The sequence below is a fragment of the Jatropha curcas genome, chromosome 1, assembly GCF_041381405.1.
Source record: "Jatropha curcas cultivar XTBG-Jc1 chromosome 1, XTBG_Jcur_1.0, whole genome shotgun sequence".
Lineage (NCBI taxonomy): Eukaryota > Viridiplantae > Streptophyta > Magnoliopsida > Malpighiales > Euphorbiaceae > Jatropha > Jatropha curcas.
The window spans coordinates 8,543,051-8,555,882 of record NC_143151.1 but is presented as its reverse complement, the minus strand read 5'-3'; the positions used below and the strand labels follow the sequence as shown (position 1 = coordinate 8,555,882).

Below are 12,832 nucleotides of genomic sequence, written 5' to 3'. Positions count from 1 at the left end.
TGCCTAATTGATGACGTGAATGCATTTATGCAGCAGTTTAATTCAGAATTGGAGTAGAAGAGAAATATGCACAAAATGCTGACATTAAGTAGACAGGGTTTCGTTATTACCTGAGTTAATCATTGGCCACTTCTTAGCTTCAGCTTGAAAATTCCAAATTAAGCTCCTCGTTTGGGGAATATTAATTAAAATTAATTTAATTAAGTGGCCAAGTATCACAACAATAGAGTAATAAAAGCCTACACTAAATGCAGAAAGGCAGTAAAAGAACCGCAAGGAGCGTAAGGGAGAAGAGAGCATCCGACAACACAGACTGAGTCAGTAAAACTGTCATTTCGGGGCTGATTATATAGGAAAAACCAGGCCAGAGGGCGAGCGCCGCCGCCGAGGAGGGCGGTAGCTGCCGCCGCGTACGGCGGTCGCGCCTGCCGCGGATGGTGGTAGCTCCCGCCGCAGACGGCGGTAGTGCTCGCTGCCACCCTATCCTGTCCACTTGCTAACTTTACGTTCCGACGACTTTTTCTAGAGTTTCGTACCTCCAAAAAATATTCCGGGACCAATTCCATGATCCTCGTAATTTTTCGGACGTTTCAAGTACCATATTGGCATACTTTCGGTGAACTTTCTGAATGGCCTCCAGTCCGGCCGGACTGTTTGCAGTCTGGGAAAACGGGCTTTTTGAGCCTCAAAATTTTAGTATTCACACGCAGCTGTTCTATGAAGAACAGTCGCGTGACGGAACTCTTAGTTATTATCCTGGAGCTTTAAGGCAGTTGCGTCACGCAGCTGTTCTACGAAGAACAGTTGAGTCACGCAGCTGTTCTACGAAGAACAGTCGCGTGACGGAACTCATAGTTGCGTGGCACGACTGTGTGTGAGCTTATCAAAATACTCAGTTTTATTAACTACTTATTGAAAACGTAACATTAAACATCAACTATAAAAACGAAATAAAGATTGTATGCACGAACAGTCGCGTCACGCGAGTGGTTCAGTCTAGATTAAAGCCTTTTGGACATGAATAGTTGCGTCACGCAGGTAGTAGCTACGTGACGCAGCTGCTCTGGTCCGTAACTACCTTTCAAACTACTCTTTTTTACGTGTTCTTTTTGTTAACAATGATTAAACACTCAGAAATGGGCAAAGTTACGTTTAACCAATACCAAACCAACTAAATACTATAAAAATGAGATTTTTAAGAAATAGAAGACTAAAAATGAAAAGAGAAAGTTCAAGTGATTACCTAACCCTCAGATTTGAGGATTGCATGCACTTGGGTTGGTTTTGGGACATTGCTTCACGATCCCAGAAATATTGTTATCAAGTTTTCACAAAACAAATGTTTCTTTCTTCTTTTCTCTCTTCTTCTCTTCTTATGTTCTTTTTTTTTTTTTTTTTTGTGGTTTGATCTTAAACCTATATATTTAATGGCTTGATCTTCCTTAAGGTTACTCACTTGAGTTCTTGGGGAAGAAACCCTAGCCATAAATCAAAAATTTTAGCATAAAACGTTGAGGTCCAGAGAAAAATGAGAGAGAAAAGTCCCCTTTTTAGCGCAAAATGTCGCATTTATATGGGTAGGGCAATAGAACAAGCTGCGTCACGCAGGTAATAGCTACGTGACGGAGCCGCGAGCTGCGTGACGTAGCTTGCTTTTAGTACAGTTGCCGCGTATCCATACAAACAGTGCAGGCCGTTGCACGGGCGCGCGCCAAAGGTGTCAGCCTGGTTAGAGTTGCGTGACGCAACTAAGAGTGCCGTCACACAGGTGATAGCTGCGTGACGCAACCCTAACGCTGGTCAGACTCCTTTGGGCCGGTTCAATTCAGATTTTGGTTTAAACACTTCTGGTTGATCGTGATACCTTATCCCTTATCCTCATATCATCACCGGGTCAAGCGGGGGCAAAAAATTACGCGTCAACAGTGACAGTTATTGAAATTGGAACTGTTTCACAAAGCCTTAATCAAGTATCAGAACTACTTTATGATGGAAGGCTATTGTAATTAGAACTTCCTCATAAAGTTTAGAAAATAAATTAGAAACCCAAGTAGTGAAATATACTGTGAATAGAAGAACAATTAGAACTTGGTATATTCACTTATCAGAATTCCAGTAATATTCAAAGAAGATAAGACTTATTCTAGTTTCTAGAACATCTGAATCATTAACAATTTTAGCATTTCTAAAATATAAACAGAAGTGTAATAAAAACAGTATCAAGCAAACTTCAGAAATTAAAAGATCAACACAGTGATTTATAGTGGTTCGGCACTAACTCGCCTACATCCACTCCTCAAGATTCATCTTGAGATCCTCAACTATGTTATCTCTTTTCAAGGGTAAGAGACAAACCAACAGTACAAGGCAATAGATCAACACCTAGATCTACCCTTTATCCCACTAGATTTTCCAAAGGTTCTAGTTAACCTCAACCCTTTCTGTTTTTGGCAGAGAACAGAAACTCAATTCAAGACATTAGAATCTCTCTCACGGAGAAGGTTGCTTGATAACCTCTTTCCCAATAGCTTATAACCCAAGCTATTACACAAATGTTTATCAAATAAAAACCTGTCTACTAAAGATTACAGAATCTAAATAGACAGAAAGAAATGCACATATAAGCACAAGAAAAACAGTTTATCAGATTAGAAAATCGTTTAGAACACAGAACCGTTTTTCAAAAAGTAGTTGTAAAAAAATTCTTTTCTCTTTAAAAGATAAAAACGTGAAGTGTAAAGATGAAAAGAAAAATGGGGGGTAGAGAGTAAGTTTTGAGAGATAAAGATGTGATCAATGAGAGAATGCTCTTAAAACGAAAACTCTTACTTCACCACATTCAAAGAGTGAAGAATTCCTTTATATAGAGAGCTTCGTGTCTCTTGCTTTTGGAAAGCGGATATTTTATTTTGAAATCAAAATATTTGCTTTCCTTATCTCTAAGATACGAAAATCTTAGTTACCAAAAATTTATTTTATCCTTTTTGGTAAGAGAATAAAAGACGATCTTTCCTTTAAACAAAAAGATTTTCGAAAGCATTTTTATTTGAAAAATATTTTTCGAATAAGATACTACTTACTAAAAACGAAAAGATACAATCTTCCTTCGTTTTAGGTAAGAGAATAAGTTGAAATTCTTTTAGATCTTCAAAAGATATTTCCGAAAAGTAAAGTGTATGATTTATTACCAAAAACATTTAGAGACGTAATCTCTTTAGTTTTAGGAAATTAAATCATTTTAATTTTTAAAGCATATTTTCGAAAATAAATTTTTGACGAAAAAATTTATTTTGAAGAGTCTAATTTTCGAAAAATATTTTTGATGAGAGAAAAATTAATTTATGTGCTTATAGATGAATTTTCTCTCTATCCTACAATGTATCCTAAATTCCTAACCACTAGCGTCTTCAAAAAATCTTCACACACATTATGAATTTTGTAGGACTTGCCTTGTACGATTTCTTTCCATATGAATTCTGCATAAAATAATATTAGCATAAATATAATATAATTCAAATTTATTTGTTTTGTTTTAATCATCAAAATTTTGAGATTAGAACTTCACCCTTGAGCCAACAACAGTTACCATTATAATTGTCTTTCTTTACACTCTTAGTTTAATGCTTGAGAGGCTTTATTCTGATTCTGCTTCTTCTGCTGCTTTTTCATAGCCTTAAAAGATTAGACTAGAAGAATATGAGTTTTTTTTCCTTCTTAATGACTCTTTTAACAATCTTAAGCATAGTCACAGTTTAGGTATTGAAGTATCCACTTTGTTCATATTATAATTCATTATGAATTGTAAGGCTAGGAAGTAGAGATTCCAAGACCAAGCATTTAACTCATAATCCATGACAAAGCTCAATTCACTAAAATTTTCAATATAGCCAATTATCTTCAATTGATGAACATGATTGAAAACCCTCTTGCATCTCACAATGGAACAATTCCTTTGAGGTCTCATACCTCTCAGTCTTACTTGTGCATCAAACAACTATTTGAGATGCATAATAATTGTGTGAGTGTTCATGTTTTCATGTTGTCGCTAAAGCTCAGGTGTCATGTTGGCTAACATCACATGTATAGCGGCTAACATCACTAGAATCCTCTATAACATCCACACTTGCGAGGTGCAAGCTGGAGATGTTAGCTTACTCTTAAGCAAATCCAGCGTTGGATAAGTGCAAGAGAAGAGGTTGATATATAAGTGTTAATATACCTTAGACCTATAAGAGGCCTTTTGAGGGTGATGGATCATCACTCTTAAAAAAAAAAATCGTGTAGATCTTGTCCAAATCCATGATAGATTGGAATTGGGCTTGATCCAAAGCCAACAATACCTTGCAGGTATGAGCTGTAACAAATTTGGTATCAAAGTCGGCTCTTGTTCCTCTGTTTGGTGGTGACACAAACCTCAATGAGGACATTGAGTCCCGTAGGAGGGTGAAGTGTAATATTTGCACCAGGTGAGGTGCTAGCTTCTGATGTTAGCTTCCACATCGCATAAGTCCAAGAGAAGAGGTGGATATATAAATGTTAACACACATGGATCATCACTCTTAGAAACAAAATTGTGTGTATCCTGTCCAAATATAAGATGGGGTGGAATTGGACTTGATCTAAAGCGGACAATATCTTGCAGGTCTAGACTGTTACATCATTAGTAAGGACACTGGGTAATAGCCTTTTTGAAAACGTATAACCTTTTTTCTTATTTGAGAACAATTTCCATGTTTCGATATTAGTCTAAAAAATTTAGTCCATTCAATTTATTAGCATTGAGTACACTACACAAGGATATGTTACTCATGGAGATTACTAATTTACAAATGTAAAAATATCCAAGTATTAGATTCATGAATTTATATAGGCAAATTTGGATAAGGTCTTTAATCTTTTAAATTTGGTCTCCCACTATTTTATTCAAATTAATAGCCCTCTCTATTAATTTGAAGAATCTCGCATTAGATTTCCTAGTGGGCTAGGGTTCCCATTTAATTTACATAACCTTGATTTTGCCAACAAGTTAAAATAAATTGAATCAGGTAGATAACATAACCCATCAAGTACATCTCTTTGTGACTCAAAGATCAGTTGGGTAACAACTCTTTTTCTAAACATATTATATATGTTTTGCCAAACTACTCTAATCTTACATAATCATAAGTTTGTCCATTTGAATCAAGTAAGCTAGTTAAGTAATACCATTGTTTAGAAAAATCATATATTTTATTGCAGCAAACATGTTTGTGTGGGTCTCGTTTATGTATGGCACAATCCAAGAGGAGGGTGAATTGAGTTTTCTAAAAATTTGGATTTCAAAATAAAATATCAGAATTCTGTTGCAGCGGAATTAGAAAGCGTTTGTGAGAGTTAGTTATCAAATTTAAAACTACCTCATAAAGCTTATTGCAAATTTAGAAAGACTAAGTGAAGAACAACTATTGAGTTTAGAACTGCTTCACAAAGCTTAAACAATTTTAGAAAGACTCTGTGAAAAATCAATTACTGCATTTTAGAACTGCCTCACAAAGCTTTAAGCAAAATTAGAAAACTGATTATAATTCATATTGTAATTTGTACTAAACGTAGAATGACAGATTAAAACTTGGTATAATCACAATACATAAATTCAGATTTCTAATGTTTCACAAAGATAAAGCTTATTCACGTTTAGAAACAGAAATTCATTAACAACTTTGCATTTCTTAAAAAGATTAATAATTGTGTAAACAGACTATAATCAAGAAGAACTTTAGAAAATAAAAGAAGATAAACACAGATATTTATAGTGGTTCGGCACTAACTCACCTACATTCGCTCCCCAAGACTCATCTTGAGGTCCTCCACTATGTTATCTCTTTTCAAGGGTAAGAGACAAAGCAACATTACAACAAAATAGATCAACACCTAGATCTAACTTTTGTCCCACTAGATTTTCTAAAGGTTCTAGTCAACCTCAACCCTTTCTGTTTTTGCAGAGAATAGAAACTCACATCAAGACATTAGAATCTCACACAAGGAGAAGGTTGCTTAATAACCTATTACATCATAGCTTTCCACCTAAGGTACTATACAAAAGTTTTTCATTTAAAAACCTCTAGTCTACAACAGATTATAAAATCTATATAGACTGAGAGAAATGTAATTATAAGCACAGGAAGAACAGAAAACAGATTTAGAAAAAAGAATTAAAGTTCAGAGCTGTTCTTCAGAAAATGTTGTTATTAAGTTTTCTTTTCTCTTTGAAAAATATTTCTTGAAGCAAATAGGCGAAAAAAAAAAGGGGGGGTTTGAAGAGAGAGCTTTGAGAGCTTTAAAACTTTTATTTAATGGACTCTTACTCTTATAAAAATCTCACGTTTTTCAAAAGAAGAAAAACGTCTTTTATTATAGGAATGAAGATCATGTTTTTAGAAAGCGTTGATTTTTAGCTTTAAAGAGTATCTTTGACGTTCCAAAAATAAAAGATACACGAAAATCTTTTATATGCTCATTTATTTGTTGCCAAAAATAATTAAGCCAATATCTTTTTCATTTAGGTAAGTGAATTTAAAAAGAGCAAGTTTTGACTTTTATTTTTAACAATTTTCGAAAATAATTTTTGAGAGAGAAAAATATTTTTGTGCTTATAAAAGAATATTCTCTATATCCTACAATATATCCTAAGATACTAACCACTAAAAAAAAATCTTCAATAATCTTCATGGTCTTCAAAGAATCTTGGATTTGTAGGAACTTGCTTTCTTTAGCAATTTTCATATTAAAAATTTGCATAAAATAATATTAGCACATACAAGAATGTTAAATTTATTTATTTTGCATAATCATCAAAATCTTAAGATAAAATTAACCCTTGAGCCAACAGTTTAGGTAAAAGTAACATTGGGTTTGCCCAACAAGCTAACTTAAAAATAAGACTCTGGTTTATGTTATAATAATAGAAGCATCTAATCATGTTCTTAACATGTACTTAATATTTAATTAGTGATTTGTTAAATTAATTCTTGGATCTCATACTTTGGCATGATGGTCATATCATATATCAACATATATAATATACAATCAACGTGTCATTGTAATTGGATGATTGTGGACATATTTAAACTAATTCCTTTGAGCTATTGAAGGAAATTAGATGGTCAAATCCAAGGCTGCAGCTTTAGTGCTTTCTTTGCTTCTTCAAATTGAAAAAAAAAATCCTATCTACATATCTTAAATTACATTACTATTACGTAATTTAAATAATAAAACTCGGGTTACATTTGAGGATAATTAGATGAGAAAAGAATTTTACAATCAAAAATATAGATGGTCAAATCCAATGTTGCAGCTTCATTAATGGTCACAAGTTTCATAAGCAATGCCTTAAGTGCTTTCTTTGCTTCTTCAAATTTTTTTTAAAAAAATTCCTATCTACATATCTTAAATTACATTACTATTATGTAATTTGAATAATAAAACTCGGGTTACATCTGAGGATAATTAGATGAGAAAAGAATTTTACAACCAAAAATATAAGAGGAAAAGCTGAGCATGCAAGCGCTATTTATAAAATTACATAAATACATCAAACAATAAAAGAACAATCACAATTTTCTTTAAATGTCCATGCTTATCCATCATACATCAAAAATACATTAAGTGCATAAAAGAAAATAATTTAATATTAGCTTGATGTGCTATAAAATAAAATTTCTAACAATTAGAAAATTAAAATTTGATGCTTTCTAGAAATTAAATCTGTAAATGAAAATAATTTTTGAATCTATGAAATTATTTTATAAATTTTATTTTCTTAATTCAAATCATATTAGAATTAATAATAAATTAAACCATAAAGAATGTTTTGATTTAGTCATTTAAGCATTGACATTATATGCTATGTTAAATCATATTAGTTCTCTTAGCAATATTATTGATCATTTGAATGAGATTCCAAAAATTGATTAATCTCATTCCACTTTCTGTAAGAAGTTCATGATTAATACTTGTATAGAACATGTGGAACGTTTTCTCTAATTTACCTAAGGTGATAAATCCTATTTTGATGACTAAAATCACTTCATATTATTTTTATTATATCGAACTCTTTCCTATTTGTTATCCATAAGAGTAATGTATTGCTAAGATCAAAACACAGTAATCCTCATATAAGATAGCTTAGTGACTTCAGGTTGAAGGATCACTCATACAACATTACTTGAGATTTAAAATAGACATAAGTAATTTTCCATGTTCAATACTCGTGTGGGACAGTGTAGTCAACTTATCATTACAACAAGCATCTATATATTAGTTTTGGGTATCTCCTACACCTCAGCTTCTAAAGAGAGCTGCTTCCTTTTTACGAAGAAAAGTACTTAATATGTACTAATTTCAATAGCTTTGCTCATTGTCCAATATTGATAGAGTATTGACTAGGAAATTTTGGGATAGTTATATTTTTAGTATTCAAACTTTATGTTTTTTTCTATTATAATGTTTTAACAAAAACAGTTAGCAATTGAGTGCATGAATGTTTTAAAATTTGTAATTGAGAGTCTCCGACCTAGTTGGCAAACTAGAAAAATGAGTGTGTGATTGTAGGACCTACTTTCTTTACACACGGCAGTCGACGTGAATAAAACAAACTCCAAATTGGCCAAACCTAACATGCACTTTATAAGAATTATCTTTTTTAGCCTTTGTTAGTATCCAAAATAACATATTAAAATATAAAGCATAATTCTCCAAAAGTTGCATAGAAGAAATCTATATCATTACAATATCACATCTCATCAAATATCATCATCTTTAGTTTGTAGGGATCTCTAATGGCTTTGAACCCTAATTATATTACTTTGCTCAAGTCTGGGAAGAACATCAAAAGTTAATAAATATTAAAACCCAGAAAAAAAACTAAAATAGATTCCCATGTATCATAATTCAACAAAATTTCTATATCAGATTGAAACAACCCGAATTTTTATTTTCAAAGATTTTCCAATTAAATTTAATAAACCGACAGCTTGGAAATTTATTTTAATATTTTATTGCGAACACTGTGAGAAATCGAACCGAAAACCGATTGAAAAAGCCGAAAACCAATTGAAAATCAAAGCTAGAACTTCGCTCTCCATCACTGTGAGTAATAATAAATAATGCATGTCAACACTGCATTTGCATAACATTACATTTTTATATATTTACATATTGTATTTTCTCAAATATATTATGTTATGATCACTATAATTATACTTATGCATAATTGTGCATTTGGATGAAATTGGTGTATTATGATAAATGAATTGTTTGATTATTTGTGCTGTGTATATACTGTGCTCTGTTTGTGTGGAGTTAGGATGAAGTGGGTCACCCTGGGTTTGTGAGGACGGTCGATAAATATGGATCCTGATGAACTGATGAAATTGGACCGTCGGCCGGGTAAATGGGAGATCGGCGCCCCCGTGTGCACCTGATGAATTGATGAAATGATGTTGATGAGATGGAAAAGAAAAGAGAGAATGTAAAATAAAATATTGAGAGGACTGGTCAAGTGAGGATTAGACCGGTCGGCCAGATATGGGGGATTGGCTCCCCGGGTGCACATGTTAGAGAGGATGGGCTGTTTGAGAGGACGGCTCGTCGGGGGTTTAGGTGACGCCACTGACTAATTTCCACGTGATGTGATTATTTGAAGGTGATATTGTTTGTGGGTGCTGATGTAATGTCATATGATTGACTGTTGTGTGTTCATTCAGTATACTAGGGTGCATTTTGCTTGACTGTATGTGGTGTGTATTATTTATTATTATTCACTGAGTTGCAAAACTCACCCCCCAACAAACCTCCCAGGTACTAGGAAGCAGCTGATTCGACTGAAGCTCTGCAATCTTCTCCGCAGAGTTACAAATGTAAACTTTATATTCATGTTATTTAATTTTGGATGTATAAATTATTCCGTTATCAGATTATTTTTAGACTCCGCAGTTATAGGGTTGTGTATTAATATTGGACTTATTGTTAGCACTACACTATAAATTAAATGTTAGGTAATTAGCTGCAGGTGAACCAGTAAGCCCATAACGTGATTATAATTTATTGTGAATAGGCCCTGGTTATACATTATATGTTATTTGAGTTTGGGCCAGATGTTTGTATATGGGTTTACTGTTTTGATGAAATTGGAAAAGATAGGTAGACATATTGGATAATTTAGGCTTACTACGGGCCTCGGGGGCCTTAAGCTTACCTGGGCCCTAGTGCCGGTCCGGCCCATGGAAACGGGTCGTGACAAAGGTGGTATCAGAGCATAGGTTTATAAGTTTAGAAATAACTGCGGAGTAATTCCTGTCATGTCTTGACATAGTTTTCCTTGCTTTCCCATTCAGCGTTATTCGCAGCTAGGATAAAGTCAAGTTGTTTAATGATTAAAATTTGTATCCTTGTTCTTTAGAAATGTGATTTAGTTACTGATGCTAAGGGATGGTTTAAGCAAAAAATCTTTCTATGGAATAAATAATATTCATATATAATTTAAGTAGGTAAGAAGATAAGTTATATATGATTAATAAGTTAAATGATGAAAGTATACTATTTTTATTTAATACGTGTTGAATATGGAATATATATATTGAAGACTGCATGAATGTTTGTATACGTGTGCCTGCGGAATTGAGAAAGAGTTGCTAATTATTTAATAAGAGAACTAAATGATTCGAATTTGAGGACATTAGAATCCATTTAACTAGAGTATTGAATTAGTATATGTATTTGATGAAATTTACATGATGTTGGTTAGTAGAATTGCTTATAATTATTGAGATGAGTATTTTTCTAGATGGAATGGATATACATGATTTTTATAAGGTTTGAATATTGAAGGATTTGGTGTGACTTGCTATAATAATTGGTGATGAGTATTTTTCATAATAAATAATATTGGTGGAATTACTATATGAAGTGAGTTTTATTTATGAGTAATGACTACTTGGTAGAGTAAAGTGTATTGTTGTATTCAGCAACTATTTCTTTTGGTGTGTGAATATAGGGAATAATATAAATTATTGTGATTCTTAGTAAGAGATAAAGTACTCTAATCTTTATGTACTTAGTGATGGATATTGTGTGGATTGTGGCATCTTATGGTTTAATATGGTATAAATAATAATTAAAGCTAATGGTATTTAGTCTTTTGATGTTTAAAATAGTTGTTGCACACTCGATGGTATATAAATTACAAACAATGATTTTTGTTTAATAGGAGGTTCTATGATCCGAGAAACGACTCTATAAGGAAATTATGTAAACAGTGGGCTATGATGATTAAGTGTATTGATGAATGACATCGGACATGGAGAGATAACTGTCCAATTATTGAATTGATGTTATACTAATGAATTAGATAAGTTAGGATGGATCTAGTCCTGTTATTATATGGATATTAAGAAAAGAATCAATTACAGAAACGTGAAGAGTATAAATTAGTATGATTTAAATGAGGATAGTCAGTATTTAGAGTTTTAACAAATTAGGGTTCATGGGTAACAGGATTTGAAAAAAAAAAAAAAAAAAAGAAGAAGAATAATGATACATCAGCGGATTTAAGATAAAGACCTCTATATTTTGGGATTGAAATGCTATTATATTAGGTGATAATTATATTAGGAAAATTATAGCTTGAACATAATTGGAATATAAGGAATAGAGGAGAATAATATTTGTATAATTGAACAGTGTCTTATTATATCTTTTGAAGAATAGAGCTAGGTAGATATTAAGAATTTAAATGATCATGAATAGTAATTTGATGCTGTAAATAAATTTCAGATTTATGAAAATTTAGAAAGTTAAAAGATGCTTTAGAATAAGTAGTTAAGAATAGGTAGTTAGACAAAAAGAAGTGAAATATTATTAAAAGTAGAAAGATGGAAGATGTATACTATTGAAGGTAGGGAAATGGCTTTGAGGTTTAAAATAGTCATCACTGTCGTTGATAATTCTAATAGAATATTAAATAAATAATATAAACAAACTTATGAGTTGAGTAATCGGGTCTTTGCGAGGTGAGTTTCGAGAATTTAGTGGTACATAAATAGTAACTTCAAAATCTAAAAAGAGATCAAATGTAGGAAGCTATTGAATGTGTGGTGATATACAAATAGATAAATGATTCAAGGATTGTAATCTCGATGACGAAAGAACTTAGTATTTATATTCAGAAAGAAAGACTTTCTACTTGAGAGAAAGAGATAAGAAAATTCTCACTTCTGTAACTTGATGGCATCTGCTTAGAAAATAGTTTTATGAGTTATATTAATTGAATCCACACATTGAGCTTATAAATATAGTGTGATAAGTGTTATTAATAGTAATAACTTGGAATAAGAGTTGATAAAAGATCATGGGACTTAGCTTAAGATGACAATGAATGTGAATACATGTAACTTGTTTGTGGAAAGCATATAAACATAAGGACTTTCTATTTATTAGTGCAATTCGTGCAAGATACTTGTTTTATTGGATAAAGAAGGTTAGTTATATTTATGTCTTTAGTAGAACATGGATGTAATTAAAGTATTTTATTTCATTAGTAAGCTAGCTAAGTTTGAATTTACTATTTGTTTGGAACAGTGAAACTTGGTATAAGAATAAATAGGTGAATTTGGGATAGTTTAACAATTTTAGCGAGGAGAATACATGGTAGTATTTGAAAACTGAAAATATAAACTATAGGATTATTGGATGTGATAACGGTATGGTTTAAGATTATTGGAATGCTAACTCATGGGTGTCGATCAGATCATTAATAAATGAAAATTGCTCATGGAATTATTGAGATATCAATTAG

The 12,832-nt window shown here is 32.2% G+C and overlaps 1 long non-coding RNA gene across 1 annotated transcript; it reads left to right on the top strand.

The window, feature by feature from the left end:
• Positions 1 to 9,094: 9,094 nt before the first annotated feature.
• Positions 9,095 to 10,090, top strand: LOC149498942 (uncharacterized). The gene is made up of 2 exons (XR_016322443.1): positions 9,095 to 9,126; positions 9,838 to 10,090. It is a non-coding gene; the product is annotated as an uncharacterized LOC149498942 (long non-coding RNA).
• Positions 10,091 to 12,832: the final 2,742 nt, after the last annotated feature.